An 18,336-nucleotide genomic window follows, 5' to 3' on the forward strand; every position below is an offset into this window, starting at 1 on the left:
AAAAAAAAAAAGAATATTAGAATTAATCTTGTTGTGTTTGATAAGAACTGGAGGTATAGATTTCAATGTAAGTGGAGATGGAAATAAATATGGCTACAAACACATGTATGTATGTTAACACATATGATCACTAAAAGGTCTGAGAGCAGCAGCAACGCAATTAAAATGAATAGAGAACTTGCTCCTAAAAACCATTTTCTATCAAGAGGAAACAGAGCTCCTTGAAGAAATGGCTGATTCCACAAATAGAGCAAGGAAAGTCAAGATGAGCCGTGTTTTCCAGAATGGAAAGAAATACTTGAATGATGGGAACATGTCAAAAGGACACAGAAACCAGCTTGAAGAGGCTCCCAGTTGCAAAATCTGGGGCAATTTAAGCATCAAAATAAACAACAGTAATAGATTACAACCCATTTAATAAAAAGAACCTATGAGTCCATACCAATATAAATAATCAATTAAATTTTGATAAGCAACAGGATTCTCATATCATCTCAAAATAACTCCCCTCAAAATAATTATTAATGACAAAGGGGGAAAGAGGAACTTTGTGAAATTTAATTAAAGGATCAAAGAAAGTAAACACTATCAATATTAAGATAAATCAGAATTGGGCACTCCTTTTTTAAATTTTTTATTTGATTATAGTTGACGCACAACGTCACGTTCACTTCAGGTATACAACACAGTGGCTCCACTTCTCCAGGCCTTATGCTATGCTCACCACAAATGTAGCTACCATCTTAATAGAAGAACACAGCCTCACTTCTATGATATTACCAGCAAAGATGCATAAACTGAACCTAACCTATGTGCCTCTCTCTTCTGACAAATTATGACCAATAAAGATTGTTTTATTCATCTTTGTATCCCCAATACTGGTGACAGTGCCTTGAACACAGCCACTGTTTTCAAGTATTACATCATTTTTAAATAGTATTTTTATCTAGTACATAAGAAAATAACACTGATCTACATGTTTCAACACAAGCTCTCAATATTTTCATGATTCATCTATATGCTCTTCATTTTTCCTGAAGTCCATCATTTTTACTTCAAAACTCCTGTCCACATTAGAATAGAAATTGTGGCAATTATTATTTTAGTGACATACAAAGAAAAGCATGAAAATATGAAATAGTTCAAGCAAAAATAGCACAAACCAGAGATTTATCAAAGTTCCTAATTAAATGGGCACTCATACATAGTTGATAGGCATAAACTATCTCTGGGAAGAATAATTTATCAGATATTATAAAAATGTGTATGTTTTAACTTGGATATATCAGTTCTAGGACTTTATCAGAAATACTCAGGCACCAAAAGATGTTTTTCAAGAACAATCACTGCAGCATTATATAGTACACTGGGGAATTTGAAAAAAATGTCAATTAATAGGAAAACAGTTAAATAAATTATGGTATACTTTACTGGGAAATAATATGCAACCTTTCTAAAAGAATGAGATGGCTCTATATGGGCCAATACAGAGAAATGTCCAGGAAATATGTAATGTCAGCAGGGAAAAAGTGAATTGAGAAACAAAATGTATAGTATTCCACCTATGTTCAAAAGAAAAAAGACTATTATGTATGCTACATGTACACATCCTACATATACACAACATGTATACGTGTTCACATACATGAAGTGTGTGTGTGTCTGTGTAAACTTCTTTTAATTTGCAAAAACACTAGCAAAGCCATGAACGGTTACCTCTAGAAAAAGCAATGAGAAAGATTTGGGGGAAAGGAAAAGAATCAGTGAAACAGGACTTTCACTTTTATTCTTGATACTTAGGTATTCCTTAAATGTTTTACAACTGGCATATAATACTTTCATAATTTAAAAAGAAAAAGGGAGAGTGGTGGCTGGAAGACAGGAAATGACAGGTTAGAAAGAGGCTTTCCTTACTCAAGCACATATCTCATGGCCTCTCCTTACAAATATGGCCAAGGAATAGGTGTCTCCCAACCCAAAAATAACAACTCAGTCATCTGTCATTCTACCATCATGTCTTTCTTCAGTTCTTAAATGCTTATCTTTTTAAAAAATTTAAATGCAAATACTAAGCAATATCAAACTCAAACTTTACCACATCAGAAAAATCAGTTAACACCTTTGAAAGAATTACTTGATTTGATAGCCTTGAATGTAAAAATGGAAGGAAGAATAGCTATACGGTTCTAGAAAAGGGCAGCAGGTAAGCTGCCATCAAGGAAGGTAAAGAACACTAAAAGGAAAGAGATTGAGCAAGGGAGAAGGAGGAGACAGTTATCAAAGAAAAACAGTAAAATCAAAAGAGCCTAGAAAAGGGGCACCTGGGTGGCTCAGTTAAGTGTCTGACTCTTCACCTTGGCTCAGGTCATGATCTCAGAGTCCTGGGACTGAGCCCCATGTTGGGCTCCACGCTCAGCACAGAGTCTGCTTGTCCCTCTCCCTCTGCTCCCCCCTCCCCCATTCATGAGCTCATGCTCTCTCCCTTTCTGAAATAAATAAATAAATCTTTTTTAAAAATCCTAAAAAAAAAAAAAAANCGGGGGGGGGGGCACCTGGGTGGCTCAGCTGATTAAGCATCCAACTCTTGGTCTCAGCTTAGGTCTTGATCTCAGGGTCATGAGTTGGAGTTCAAGCCCTGTGTTGGGCTCCTTCTGGGCATGGAGCCTACAAAGAAAAAAGAAAAGGAAGAGAGAGAAGAGGAAGAGGAAGAGGAAGAGGAAGAGGAAGAGGAAGAGGAAGAGGAGAGAAGAGAAGTCCTGCTTCAGACTGTATTGTTCCAGAAACAGGCCATTACATGGATTAAGAGCATAGGTTCTATACTGACCACCTAAGTTAGAACTAACAATTCTAACATTATAGATGTGTGACCACAGGCAAGTTATCTAACCTCTCTGTACTCTATTCTGTCATCCGTAAAACAAGAACACTAACAGCACCTACGTCATAGAGCTGAATAGTGAGAACTGATGAATTCATATATGTAAAACATTTAGAATAGCACTCTGCACGTAGTAAATAATACACAGTATAAATGTTTGTTAACGGCAATCAATGCTTTAGTGTCTTACCCATATACTCTTGGCATTTACCTCTACACAAGAAGACTGCTCATTTTGAACACCTGTAACATCTTACTGAGGACTGCTTTTTGACTGCAGAAACATCTCAGCTTATAATCAGGACAAGCCAGAAATGCCAGAGTTAATGTCAATGATGGCTAGGAAAGTGTTGGATGAACACCTCCAGCTTCCTTGCTCTGAGTTTGGGATAACTCTGAATAGCATTTTATTTGGTCTGAGAGTTGACCAATGGTAGTGAGCTCCAGATGCTCACAGTGGTAACTGCTAGGACAATGTCCTTTATTGACTTCAGCCCCTTTCCTTTCTTACTTCCCCATCCCCTACCAGTGTTTCCTACTATCACTTTCCAAATAAACTACCTGTACTTGAATCCTTACCCAAGTTAAACTTGTTTCTGAGGAAATCCAAACTAAGGCACTATTTTTCTTATTTGTTACCAGTCCCATTAAATCTGAGAACAGGTTTTTTTTACATGAAAAAAGATTCTGTACTTTAAAGAGATATGAAATCATACAATTTAAAGGACACATTATTAAATATTTAGTATTTTTTAAAAAGTTTGCTTTAATTCACGGCATATATATGCTGGGTTTTGACAGAAAGAGAACAATTTCCTTCGTCTGAACAGGAAGACAGAGGAAAGGAAAGACCCAGATATGGAGAGAATTGGTGACAGAAAGATGAGAGAATCTGATGGCTTCCATGTATTTTTGAAAAAGTCAAATTCATATTTATCTAAAACCTCTTCTACTTCATTCCATTTTTTCTTTTTATTTATTTATTTATTTATTACTCCCAGTTTTTTGGCTCCAATCCCATTACTTCTACAGTTCCTGTTCCTCTTCTATTTTTCTTCGTCTTTACTTTGTGTTTATAACGACTGTCAGAAGAATGGCCCTGGGGTGGTAGGTGAAAGGAAATATGGATGAGAGGGCCTTCTTCACCACAGCTTATCTCATGTCCCCCAACTTCACTCTACCTCAGCAATAATTATTTGATTACCTCAGAAAAGGGGAGTGTGTGAACTGGATGATCTGTGCCCCTGCCCACACCTTCTCAAGAAAACCTCACTGCACTGGTTAACCTTCTTCCAGGGCTGCATGACTCCTCTAAAAGAGATATCACCCCATAATTTGACAGAGGATTTCAGAAAGAAGGTTTTCCTATATCAGGTTTAAACTGGAATAAGTCTCTATAATATTACCTATGATGTGAGAAGACCTATGAAGAACCAGAGTTTTCTCTAGAACCGTCATGGAAGTATATTTTGATTTTGATTTTTTGGAGCAACATACTTAAGACAGTTGCATGATAATGCAGGCCTATTTTTTTGCTTGTTCATTCAATAAATATTTATTGAGCTTAAAAGTTCTACAATACAGCAGGCACCTGGGTCGCTCGGTAGGTTAAGCGTCTGCCTCTGGCTCAGGTCATGACCCCAGGGTCCTGGGATCAAGTCCCACATCAGACTCCTTGCTCAGTGGGGAATCTGCTTCTCCCTCTACCCCTCCCCCCTGCTCCTGATCTATCTCCCTCTCACTCTCTCTCTCAAATAAAAATAAAACCTTTGGGGCACCTGGATGGCTCAGTCAGCTAGGTGTCTGTCTTCAGCTCAGGTCATGATCCCGGGGTCCTGGGACTGACCCCTGCATCAGGCTCCCTGATCAGCCAAGAGTCTGCTTCTCCCTCCCATTGCCCCTCCACCCCCCAGCTCATGCTCTCTCTCTCTCTCTCTACTATCAAATAAATAAATAAAATCTTTTTTAAAAAATTCCACAATACCTCTAAGGAGTTCTGAGTATTAAGTTTAAGATTTGGAATATTTACAATAATCTTCAGTAGGATATCTGGTAATACAGAAAATGCTAAAGAAAGGCTGTTTGAATGACTACCAGTATCTCAGCAGTTATCATATCATATTGTAATTATCACTTTAGAAGTCTGCCCCCCCACTAGACAGCCCTTCTTAAGGATGAGTTTGCCCTACTCATTTAAGTGCCATAATCAACCAAGTTCCTGTATATAGCAGTCTCTTAATACTTACTTCAGAAATGAAATAAATGCATCATTATAAAAAGTACATAATTATGAACTATTTCCAAAAATAAGTAGGTATTCCCAATGTACCCAGGGCCAAAGAGATTCCAAAATGATCTTTTTCACTCTCAAGAAAATCTGGTTTTCATTTGCTTGAATTTAAGAAGAGGATATTCAACTTTTTAATAACCCAATTCCAAATACAACAAAAATGTGAAAAAAGTTTAATCATTCTCAAATCTCTCACACAACAATGAAGTCACAATTCTTTTGATAAAAGGTGTTCACATATCTTTAGACCATTATATTAAAGTTCTTTGGATTTAATTACAGCTCCTTTTCTATAAAAGAAATTTTATGGGTTTTAAGAATTGGAAAATCGACGTTATAGTTCCCCTTTGAACTTCATCAATATTGATATTCTGTTCATCAAGTAAAATTAAACACCTATTAGAACATAGCAGCACTCTGTATACTAGAAATTCTGTGAAGTATGCACTTTACAATATTTCTGCATTACTTGCCCTTGGGCAAAATTTTACTAATCTACATTAACTGTTATAGAATATATACTTAGATTTTTCAGCTACTGTTTGGTTTCTACTCATACGTAACAAATTATCTTGAGATACCTTTGTAAAGTTGCCAACTTCAAAATCATTTATGTCCTCCTTACAATTAAGAAGCCGGGTAATTGACCCAAACGTCTCAGTAAATACCAACACAAACGAACTATCTGAACAGACTGCTCATCTCTACTATGGCATAAAGACATCCCAAAACAAAAGTAACACATAAATCAGATCACAACATTTTTATGCAAAATGAAGTTTCAAGAATGATTAAAACATTTGAGCTACTCATTTGGAACACTGACCACTCACCAATCTAAAGGTAAATGCCCAAATACAAATGACTTTGTGATATTCCTTCCAACTCCATGATGCTAAACAAATGAAGTATATAAATAGAGAAGTACCTACTTCAATTAAACATCTCACATAAACATGTAAATTTTACAAGATAGTAATGGAATATAGTAAAATGATTGTTATTATCCATCACACATATAGTGATTTGGAAAGCCCTCTCTGCCTATAAAGTTTTACCCATCAGGATACAAGGCCTAAAATTCTACCATCCATTCCTTTAAACGGAGTATTAACCAATATTCTCTCTTAAAATCCAAAGCAAAGTATCCCAGTAATAGCTACCATTAATTATTACCATGTGTTATTAGTGTAAATTAATTCACTGGATGACTTTTCTCGCTAACAAGCAGGATCCAGGGATATCCCGAAAGGCCCAAGATTCCTAAAGATGGGGGAAATCTTAAAAAGGAGATGGTGGGCAACAAAAGCAAACTTAATTTCCTTAATAATTTTGGCCAGGGCAGCAGCTTTGTACACATCAAGCAAAAATATATAATGTCCTACTCTGTTCATTTAAACAAACAAGACAGACAATTATCCTCTTAAGTCAAACCAGGTATATAATCCTCTATACCCAGAAAAAGTCCCTCCAGGTCCCTTTCAGTACCAGGATTCTATGTGCAACAAACACAATTCATTATTAACTAACTCTAAAACCCAACAGAGTTAAGTGATAAAATAACATTTTATCAGAAATAACAGAAATCATCTGGTATCCTGGAACTAGAATAGGTTTTAAAGCCAGATTTGAAATGGAAAGCTTGCTCTATCCCTTTAATTCCTTTCTTAGCCATGCTATAGCTTGAGCAAGTTACTGCATCTCAGAGGCCGTTTCCACATGGCCATCTCTTCCTTGAAGAGATACTGAAGGTATTAAAAACACAAAGCAAACATAAAACTCACAGTACAGTGCTTGACAAGAAACACATTACAACAGTGGTAGCTAAGCTACTGTTATTAGTGTTCTTTAAAAAAAAAAAAATCAGCTCAACAAAAAAAGCTGAAAGCTAAAAAAAAAAACAAAACAAAACGCATACCAGTAAACAATGACTAAAATGCATCTCATTCCTTACAATATATAAGAAAAAAACATATATGTAACTAAGTAACAGAATTTTACAACAAAAAAAATTACTTGGCATAAATAACAGTCGAGAAAGTATTAATATGAATAATATAGTTCTACAAATACCAGTGAGCATGATTCTTAGAAGCAGATCAAACACCAAAGTACACTAGTCACCAGGCAACTATTGCTAAAGAAATATTCAGATATGGTGAGTGACAATTCAAACACTACAAATCTGCAAACTAAACAAATGTACTTTTTAACATCATAATCTATGCTACAAAAATGGTTCTTTATGTGTGGAAGAATTTTTAACATATAAGAAATCGTATCATTCAACAAAAATGTTGCACTTTAGGAAACCTGACTTCTATAGCCAGAAATTTATGCTGGCTTACCTAAATACTTATTAAAAAAAACAAACCTCTTAAAAATCTGTAGAAAACCTATCTACTAATAGGGTGAAAAGAACTGACTTCGACCTCTCCAAATCTAGAAGAAACCATGATTTTTAAATATAACCCACTTTTAATAGTCCACCAGAACTAATTACCTTCAACATCTCCTTGATATGGTCAGTAATACAAAGAGATAACAGTAACTGCTGAGTGAAAGGTTTAATCCTCCCATTTCTACATCCCATACACTGGTTGTGGGGTTTTGTCTTCGTTTTTTGTACTGACTAGTAACACATCCTGCAAGGTTCCTTTAATTCTTTTAATCAAGAATTCAATATACCACTTTCATTTTGATTAAAAATACACCAGAAGGTATAACACTAAAAAGCACCAGCAAAGTAAAATTCTATAGGATTTTTGTAATAAAACTACTTCCATTTTCCTATCTGGCTCTTAAGCTTCTATCTTATACCTTATGTCACATCAGTGAGAAAACACTCCCAAATACATATTCAAACTACTTGCCCAACAAAATAGGGTCGTTGGATGTGGGAAGAAGAAAGAAACTGGCCACATGTGTTTACCAACTCTCATCATATCAAATACAAAGAAAATGTTTTTTAATAGCATGTTATCCAAAGAGCCCACAAAATCCATTTAATAGCCAATTCCTGTGAGCTGAGAATTGCTACAACTGAAATTGAACTTTCATGTAAATAAAACAACAAAAAAGACTGCTTCAGGGAATTTTATGAGGATATGACTATATAATACTACTGGTGATATCAGACACAGCATTTTAAATAGATATGGACAGGGGCGCCTGGGTGGCACAGCGGTTAAGCATCTGCCTTCGGCTCAGGGCGTGATCCCAGCGTTATGGGATCAAGCCCCACATCAGGCTCCTCTGCTGTGAGCCTGCTTCTTCCTCTCCTACTCCCCCTGCTTGTGTTCCCTCTCTCGCTGGCTGTCTCTATCTCTGACGAATAAATAAATAAAATCTTTAAAAATAAATAAATAAATAAATAGATATGGACAGAAAAAAATGGATATAGATAAAAATATACTTTACATATACATAAAAAGTGACAAAGTACAATAAGATCAATAATCTAAAGCTTAAACTTTAAACATTTTGGTCGGAGTTCTACTACTCTTTGAAATGTGCATTCCACGGTATTAATTCACCATTAAAATAATAAAAATACAGCTGCCATAACAATGGCTATAACATTTATTCAATGCTTGCTGTGTGCTAGGCACTGTTCTAAACACTTTATGTGTATTTACTCATCTAATCGTCACAAGTAACTACTCACTTACAATTCCCCATTCTACAGATGCAAAACTATGGCATTGAGAAGCTAAGCACAAACACAGTTAAAACACGGCCTCAGTAATTATCTCTTCGTTCTGTTTCTTTATATGAAAAATGAGTTCCTTCCTCCCAGTTCTACATTTAGAAGCTAATATGAATGCTACCAAAATTCATATTTTGCCCACTATGGAATTTTTTCCTCCTAAAAGGATCCTCCATCAAATCAAAGGTCAACAAGCATTTTTCTTTAAATAACCCTGAGTGGTAACACATCAAATTATGGAGCCTGATTTGCAGCAAAGAAGGCCAAATTACAAAGTGAGCCGTATCTGACTTAACCACCTCCCCGCTTTTCTAGAACCTCTCTCTCGCCTGGTCATAAAGGCTATATTTTTGTACTTTGAAAAAGCTTATTTGACCCTAAAGAACTTTTTTTTTTTTTAAAGATTTTATTTATTTATTTGACAGAGATAGAGACAGCCAGCGAGAGAGGGAACACAAGCAGGGGGAGTGGGAGAGGAAGAAGCAGGCTCATAGCAGAGGAGCCTGATGTGGGGCTCGATACCATAACGCCGGGATCACGCCCTGAGCCGAAGGCAGACGCTCAACCGCTGTGCCACCCAGGCGCCCCTGACCCTAAAGAATTTGACAATTGATAAAAGATGTATGTCCAAAAATTCTTTAATACTCCTTCCTTCAAGAGGTTGAACTTAATTAACTCCCCTCTCAAGTGTGGGCTGGAGTTAAGTGACACAGTTCTAAAAGAATATGACAGAAGCAATGGTGTGTAACTAAGTAAAAAATGGCATCACAGCTTCCTCCTTGCTCTCTCTTGGATCATCTGTTCCAGGGGAAACCAGCTGCCTTGTTAGGACACTTAAAAAGCCCTGAGGAGGGCTGAGGATTTGAGGCCTCCAGCCAACAGCCATGTGAGTGGGCCATCATGGAAGCAGATCCCTCAGCCACAGTTGAGATGACTGAAGTCCCAGCCAACATTTTGGCTGCAACCTCCTGAGAGACCCTAAGACCAAAGGGGACCAGTTTATGCACTCCTAAATCCAGATCCACAGAAACTTGAGATACTAAATATTTTAGACCACTAAATTCAGGTATAATTTGTTACTCAGCAATAGATATCTAATACAAAGTAAGAGAAAAGTAATTTTGTAAGATATCTGCAAGCTATCTCTACCCTAATGGTTCATACCTGTCATGTTAAGCTACACTACTGCACTCTATTCTCCTCCAACTTGTCAAAAGATGAGAAGTAATAACACACCAAGATTGCTAATCATATGAGTGAATCATTTCCTCTCTCTACTGTAAGTGGGAGTCTCTTGCATGGACTCTGTGGAGCAACCTCTACCCTGCCTCCTACAAAGGAGGATCTGTATCCATAATTATCACCACCTCCTTACCTTCTGTTTCAGAAGTCTATCTATAGTACCCTTGACCTGCATCCTCATATTCCGTCCCTTCCAGCTTAGTCAGTGATTAATTATTCTCCCTCAATCCTCTGTCTTCAAATTTTATTTCTGATGGCTTTTTTATCCTCAGCAAATAAAAATTATAAATCATATTCATACCTTTAGAAAACAAAAACTCTCTCCCAAACTCTTACCTCTAGCTATCCTCTATTCCACTTAAAACCAAACTTTCTGAAAGAGTAAATAACATCAGCTATTTCAACTTACTTATCTCTTCCCCAGTGTGAACTGGCTCCACATATATAATTGTTCTTGTTCAGGTCAACAACTTTTTTTTTTCTTAAAGATTTATTTATTTGACAGAGAGAGTGAGCACAAGTAGGGGAAGCAGCAGGCAGAGGGTGAGGGAGAAGCAGGCTTCCCGCTCAGCAGGGAGCCTGATGCGGGCTCTATCCCAGAATCCTGGGATCATGACCTGAGCCAAAGGCAGATGCTTAACGACTGAGCCATCCAGGCGCCCCATGGTCAACAACTTTTTGACATGTCCAATGGATATTTTTCTTGTCCTCATTTTATTTGATGTCTCAAAGATGCTTAATATTATTCCTTTTCTCCAAAGTCAGTTCTTCTATTGACTTCTGTGATTCTCCTGCTTCCTTATCTACTCACTCATCTCCTTTGAGGTATGTTTTCCTACCATCTGATTTATTAACATTCACCATCCTCATTTCTCTTCTTCTACTCTACATTTTTTTTCCCTGAGTGATCTCATCCAGTCCCATTGCTTTTAACCAGCACCTATAATCTGAGACTCCAAATTTTATATCTCCAGCTGGGTGTTCTTAACTAAGATCCATATATACAACTTCTTAATGACATTTCTTGGAAGTCACAGATGCGTCCTAACTATAGCCCCAAACTGATCTCCTCCAACCATGTTCCCCAATCTACTGTTCTTCCTATTCTGCCATAGTAAATGGCCCCAGAATCCACTCAGTTTCCCAAGCCAGATATCATATAATTCGGTTCATTTATCCAATATTTATTAAACATTAATATGTGCTTGAATATGACAGAGACCAGAAACTTTCCTGACTCTACTTTCCCTCAAGCCCACTAAATCCTATCCAGCACATCTCCTTTGCATCTATTTAATCCATCTCCATTCATAATTCCCATCTGCATCGCTGTACTTCTGGTTCTCAATTGCCACCTGGATTATTACAATAGCCTCTAAATGATCACCACTCTGCCAAGTTCAGCGCTTTCCAATTCATCACCAAACTGTTGCTTGACCATGTCACTTCTATTCGTTATTTACAAATGCCTGAAATTTTCTTAAATTATAGAGTTAATTTTCTTAACCTCTCATGAAATTTTTGAAATTCTATCACCATCATTAACATAAAAAAAGCATGCTAAAATGAAGTCTATAAAAATCCTAGTATCCCACTGTACCTTCAAGTAGCACTAGCAGAGTACCTTCATTTATTTACTAAAATTATGAAAGACTTATTATAAATACCAACATTTACCATATGGGTAGTGGTGTTTTCCTAGTCTTTTACATAAACCAAAAACATCTTTGCATATAAAACTCAAGAAAATGTATGGTATTTCACAAAAATATTACCTTCTAGAAAAAATTATCTACTCTAGACCCTCCAGGGCCATGATGGCCACTAGTTTAATATTAAAAACCTGAAATAATGTCTGAAATGGTATATGGTACTCAATAAATATTGATGAAATAAGTTTTTCTTCACCATGTTTAACCATGTCTTTGGTTAAACATGTCTTTGACTATGTTCCATAGAACTCATAGTAAAAAATATATTGAGTTCAATCATACCCAGTATTCTGTGAAGAACAAACCAAAAGTCAACTAACTTTCCTCATTTCTTTTTAAAACCCTTTATAACATGGGCAGATTAATGAGCAAGCAAAAGAGGGGGAAAAGTGTTGGTACTTGATCAGGAATCAAGCCAAAGTTTCCCTTGGCTTTCTCCTGCCAATACACAAGCTAAGCACATGACTTAATTAGCAGTCAGATATCAACAATTCAAAAGTCAGGTAAAATGAATGGCAAGTCACGTTATACACCCCCCCAAGCCCCCACTCCTTGACCATTTATGCAGATTAAGACACAACCCAAGCAGAAAGTCAGATTTCCTCTATCTCAGCTTTAATTGGAAATTAGATTTTTTTAAAAACTTAGCCAAATATTTACCCAATTTTTTTCAGAGTCTGCAATGTTGTTTTTCTTCCTCCTTATCTTCAGAAGGTCCACCTGCAGTGTTTCATCTTAACAAACCTGAAAAGAACAAAATTTAACCAATATACAAGATAGTATGACTTTACCAGCATTTTCACCATTTCTGATTGAATTATTTGATTACATGCATGGGAATGCACACATGTGGAAAGTTTTTAATGTTACTCCAAAAGTGCATTTCCTTCTTTAAAGTTTCCAAACAAGAAATACTTCTAAATCTAGAATAAGGCCACAGTTTCCAAACTCCACCATTCTAAAGGTTTCAAAGCCACTATACCTATGATTTGGGGAGTCAGAGGGTTGTAGAGGTCAAATCCTACCTTTAAAACATACTCAAGGGACACCTGGGTAGTTCAGTCTGTTAAGCATCTCACTCTTGGTTTCAGGTTATGATCCCAGGCTCATGAGATCAGCCCAACCATTGGGCTCCACACTCAATCTGCTTGAGGATTTTCTCTCTCCTCTGCCCCAACGCCTCGGTGCACTCTCTAAATACATACATACCTACATAAAATCTTTTAAAAAAACAAAGTGTGGACTTAAAAAAGTTGTTCTCTCGAACTGTTGGGTCTTTGCTGGCAAGAATGATGCCTCAGTTTCCTTCCTAGTCCAAGCACCTGGCACACTTTTTATCAAATGAAATCCACCTGGCGAACTCTTAAGATACTTGGGAGATTATCGATAAAGCATACTGATTAAGGGACTGTAAACTGGAGTCAGATTATCTGGTTTAAATCACATTTCTTTACTTTGGACAAGTTGATTTTCAGGGCTGTGCGTTTTATCTATGAAATGATAATAATAATAGTCCCTACATGATAGGATTATTATGATGACTAAATGAGATAACATGCATATGAAATATGTAGCATTCAACAATTATGTAAGATAAATATCCTGGTTAATTCATCTATTTTTATATTTAATGTTTATGGTTAACTTAGTATAAATCAGCTTCAATGCCATGCAAAGAGTGAAAGCAGCAACCTGAAATTAGTTGAAACTTAACTTACACGCCTAGACAGTCAAAAAAAACCCCCATGATTTCCTTTTGCAGGAAATTTACAAGAACTCTTTCCATTTAACAAGCATCCCTATCCCTAACTTTCTACTGTCAAAACTAAGGCCAATGGGGATGGGAGTTAGGTGTGGGGGAGTGGGTGGGAGACAATGCAGAAGGAAAATCAACTTCCCTTCACCTTCCTTTGACCAAAAGATAGTTTCCGCTGAAATGTACTCTTCCATAGCGTGGACTCGGCAAGCACCAATTCAGAGTACAAAAAACTCCACGCCTGAATTGGAAAGGGGAATTCTAAGGCTCCACCTCCCTTACTCAATCGATCCTATGTTAAGCAGTTCTGGTCTGCAGCATCCCAGAGCTGCTGGCAAGGCTAAAACCCGGAGCCTGCAGGTGCACTGACCTTCCCGCCCGCGGAGTCCACACACCAGCAAGTGGGCGCCGCCCACCCGCCTTATCGCCATCCACGGAGGCCGCTCCTGTGTCCGCGCCCCCAACAATATGATTACGATGGCCCTTCCAGGCCTTCCCATTGACCTCCGACACCAGGTCTACAGGTCCCGACGCTGTAGAAGAAACTAAGAAATGAGCCCACACCGCAACAGATAGCAGCGATGAAGCCAAACCTCCAGACTCCGACGCGTCTGAGTTCCAGAGCTGACGGAAAACTGCGGCTCACCCTAACCCTGCCCAGTCCGACCCAGCCCCCTCACCTGGGCGAGCGCCGGGGCGGCCTGGAACCGCTCCGGCCTCTCTCCGAGGGACGCCAGAGGCCTCGGGCAGCGGCAGCAGCGCCGAGCCGGACCCGGCCCGCGAAGCTCTACCGGTGCCCACACCCTCTAACTCCGCCACCCCGGCCAGCTGTCACAGGTCCGGCCCGGGACCCCTAGCCACTGACACAGAGGGGCGGAGAACGATGGGAGGGGTCCCAGCCGGGGCCAGGCGCCACTGCGACTGCGTCAACTGGTAGCGTCACACGTCATGGCGCCGACACGCCACCGAAGCCCCACCCAGGAATCTGCGGCGTCCCACTCCTTTCCTCTCCGCCCCTTTCCCCGCCCCCCTCCCCGGGCTGGGGGGTGGAGTCTAGAGCAAAAGGTGGAGGTCAGGGGCGGGCTTGAAAAATCACCTGCTACTCCTGTAAAGGGAATGTTAACGAAAGGCCTTCCTGAGGACGGGAGACAGAGAAGCACAGAAAAGAACACAACGCTAACAAAAAGAATCAAACCGGTGCTATGAAGTGAAATGAATCCGCTCAGAATAGAGAGCAATATTTTTATAACCTTATCAATAACGGGAGTTTGTATGAAATGAAACTACATTGAATCAATTGAGTCTCTTACTATATTAATGAAAAGTGGTTTAATGCTCACCATTTTTAAAGAGAAAGACTCTTCACATTATTTAGCAGGTGAACCAAGGCAAATGACTTTCTGGAGTTCGAGAATTATCTCAGATATATTGCGCACTTTCTATGTACGAATTATAAAAGGAAGAGGAACTTGGAAAGCAGTCTTAGGTCTGTGGAAGCTTTGTGATTGCTTGGGACAGATGTGGAATATGTACATAAGACAACTAGAAATGCACACAGTGATATGCAAACTTAGCAAACAGAGTGTTAAGCATGGGTCAGGCACTGGTCTAAGCACTTTATATTTATTGATTCATTTAATCCTCCCCAAACTCTGGGAGATAGGTACTCTTATTATCCCTTCTATTCCCATTTCACAAATTAAAAACTAAAGTACAGAGAGGTTAAATAACTTGGAAGGGTAGGGTTTGAACCCAAGCAACGTAGCTCCAAAGTTCATGCTCTTAAGCATTACTGTATACTTTATCCTGCCTAAAGTTCTAAATGTCTAAAACTCTAGTTCTGACTTCCTTCCTGAGCTGAAGTACTGTATCTCCTAACGTTTTCGAGTGAGAGTTTTACCCTAAAAGAAACAGATGTGAAACCAAATATAAAATAAAGCCAGAAAAGGTTAAACATATGATATAACATATTAATCTTTATTGCATATAAGGAAATAAGAGGCCCTGGCAGAAGTGAGTTATGAAAGGACTGAATAAAAGCCAAAAAGAGAAAAACATACACCTATTTTAGTTACTTTCACCTTCCAGCAGGACATGTTTACTACCCTTATTTGAATTAGCTCTTTAGAGTTTATTTCTCCACTTCTGCAAAGAAATTGATTTCAAGAGTCTTTTTCAAAATCTGGAAGAATCCCAGTCATTCTCAATCTTTGTTCCCTAGTAAGGCACCAGGACCCTCACATGAATTCAAGTTTGCCACAGCCAAACTATCAACTTTGACCAAGAAGGAAACAGTCCCAGTACAAATTCTCTAGAAATCTACACATTACCCAGATGTTGTTCAGATTCCTCAAATCAAAAACTGAACTGAACTAAACTGCCCTGGAGCTAAGAGAAGGAGGGAAGAGAGGAAAGGAAGAGATTAAATGGGATAAATCTCTAATGGCATAATTTCAGGCACAATGAAAAGCTTATTTAAAGGTAAGAGGGATTACTTGCAAAATAATCCACAAAGGTAGCCACCAATTTAACCAAATTTAGCTGCTTTCTATTTGCATTGATATTTTCACCATGAAAATGTTTTACACTAGAGTAAAATAAAATGTGCTTCAAAAACGAAATATATACTAAGAAAATTTTTAAAAATTAAATGTATGCTAAGTGCCAGGCACTTGTCTAACTTGCACAAGTTCATAATGTAAATACCAGTTGTGGATGAGGAAGTTTAGAAAAGTTAAATAACTTGCCCGAGGTCACACAAGCTAGAAAATGGAACCAGAACTTGAACTCAAGTGAGTCTAACTCCAACACCTATTATCTTTCACTACTCCATACTAGATCCAAGTTTTAAAAAAAATTCTCAAATTGTAGAACTAAAGCACATAAAAATGTATTTTAATGCATAAAGGAATTTACTGCCACCAAATTCAAGATGTTAAAGTTTTTTGAATGCTTAATTCAGGTTTTTATTTCTCTATCATCTAATAATTTCTTAAAACCACTATGTCTTGATGTATAAGCTTGAGTATTCCTCAAGTTGTTATATACTTTTTATAACACCAGGATACCAAGTCTGAAGTCATTTCTTACACCAAATCATCATCATCCTCATCATCAGTAATATTAGTAAGTCCATTAAAAAAAATCAGTTTTCTGTATTATTTCACAATATACCTACCAACTGAAATTATTTTTCTTTTCACTTACTACTAGCCGATGCAGGCCACAATTCAAGCTTCTGTCATGCCACAAGTATCCCAGGAGCCACCAATGCTAAAACAAACAAATGAGATTTAAGTCAATATATTTTAGGAAAACCACAATTACCCACTTGGAAGCCATAAAAAGTGAAAGGAGCTGAACATGCATTTGGAAAGAGGAAATGTGTACATCTCTTGATACACTAAAAGAACCCAGTTTTCTAATAATGATTTGAACTTTAAAATAACATGTAATGTCCTACAAATCAACAAGTAGAACCATCAACCCATGAGCAAAGATATGAACAGACAGCTCACATAAAAAGAAATACAAATGGGCCTTACACAGTAGAAAAGGTGTTCTTCATTCTCATAAAAAGGTAAAAGCCAGTTAAAGCTGCAGTTGAGGTACCATTGCTTTTCTTTTCATGTGACAAATCTCAAAAAAAAAATCGATAACTATTAGAAACTATTAGAAAAACTGGTTTATTGGGGCACCTGGGTGGCTCAGTCAGTTAAGTGTCTGCCTTCAGCTCAGGTCATGATCTCAGGGTCCTGTGATGAAGTCCCTCATCGAGCTCCTTGCTCAGTGGGGAGCCTGCTTCTCTCTCTCCATCTGCTGCTCTCTCTCTCTCTCTCTCTCTCTCTCTCTCTCAAATGAATAAATAAAATCTTTGAAAAATAGTAAAAGAAAGAAAAACTGGTGTAGAGTACCAATAGAAAGGGGAATTAAGTGGATATCCTGGCCCAGGATGAGTTTGTAGAAAGATTTCTTGTTTACTGTATATTTTTCTTATAATTTCTGAATTTTGTAATAGGTACATGTGTTACCTACAGTAAAATAAAGTATTTCAATGAAATATGACTATCTTTTTCTTTGGCTCTGCCATCAATTTTTATTTTCTTCCTCCAAACCTGAGATGAATTTACACTTTTTATATTAGTTTGCTAAGGCTGCCATAACAAAATATCACAGAGTGGGTGGCTTAACCAACAGAAATTCACCTTCTAACAATTCTGGAGACTGCAAGTCCGAGATCAAGGTGTCAGCAGGTTTAGAAGTCTTCTGAGACCTCTCTCCTTGGCTTGTAGATAGATGCCTTCTTGCTGTGTCTTCTCATGATCATTTCTCCGGGCAAGCATGAGCGCGGTGGCTCTCAGAGTGTCAAGGACACCAGTCACATTGTATCAGGGCCTACTCTAATAGCCTCATTTTAACCTAATCACCTCTTTAAAGTACATATCTCCAATTACATTCACCTTCTGAGGTACTGCGGGGATTGAGGGGAGGTTAAGGCTTCAACAGATGAATTATGAGGGGACACAATTCAGTCCATAATAGTTGACAAACATGATCTTTTCCTAGAACTGGTCTCTTTTTCATTCTTGTACAATTTTTTGAAATATACATCTCACATACCTTACTTTAAAACTCTTTTTGGGGCACTTGGGTGGTTCAGTTGGTCAAGTATCTGATCTCAGGTTCAGTTGGTCAAGCATCTGATCTCAGGTCATGATCTCAGGGTCCTGGGATTGGGTCCCACGTCAG

The 18,336-nt window shown here is 37.9% G+C and overlaps 1 protein-coding gene across 6 annotated transcripts in view; it reads right to left on the minus strand.

Annotated features, from left to right (window-relative positions):
- Positions 1-14,409, minus strand: part of KIAA1109 (KIAA1109 ortholog) — a 193,467-nt gene extending 179,058 nt beyond the window's left edge. For 5 of the 6 annotated variants that reach the window (XM_034661659.1, XM_034661660.1, XM_019804439.2 and 2 more), the window contains exons 1-2: positions 14,268-14,404; positions 12,492-12,575 (exon numbers count right to left, since the gene is read on the minus strand). The gene's annotated coding sequence lies outside the window, so the exon portion shown is untranslated. Of the gene's footprint in view, positions 1-12,491; positions 12,576-13,957; positions 14,121-14,267 lie in introns of all 6 variants that reach the window. The other variant, XM_034661658.1, reaches the window with a different exon arrangement.
- Between the last annotated feature and the right edge of the window lie 3,927 nt (positions 14,410-18,336).

This window comes from Ailuropoda melanoleuca, chromosome 5 (genome assembly GCF_002007445.2).
Source record: "Ailuropoda melanoleuca isolate Jingjing chromosome 5, ASM200744v2, whole genome shotgun sequence".
Taxonomy (NCBI): Eukaryota; Metazoa; Chordata; class Mammalia; order Carnivora; family Ursidae; genus Ailuropoda; species Ailuropoda melanoleuca.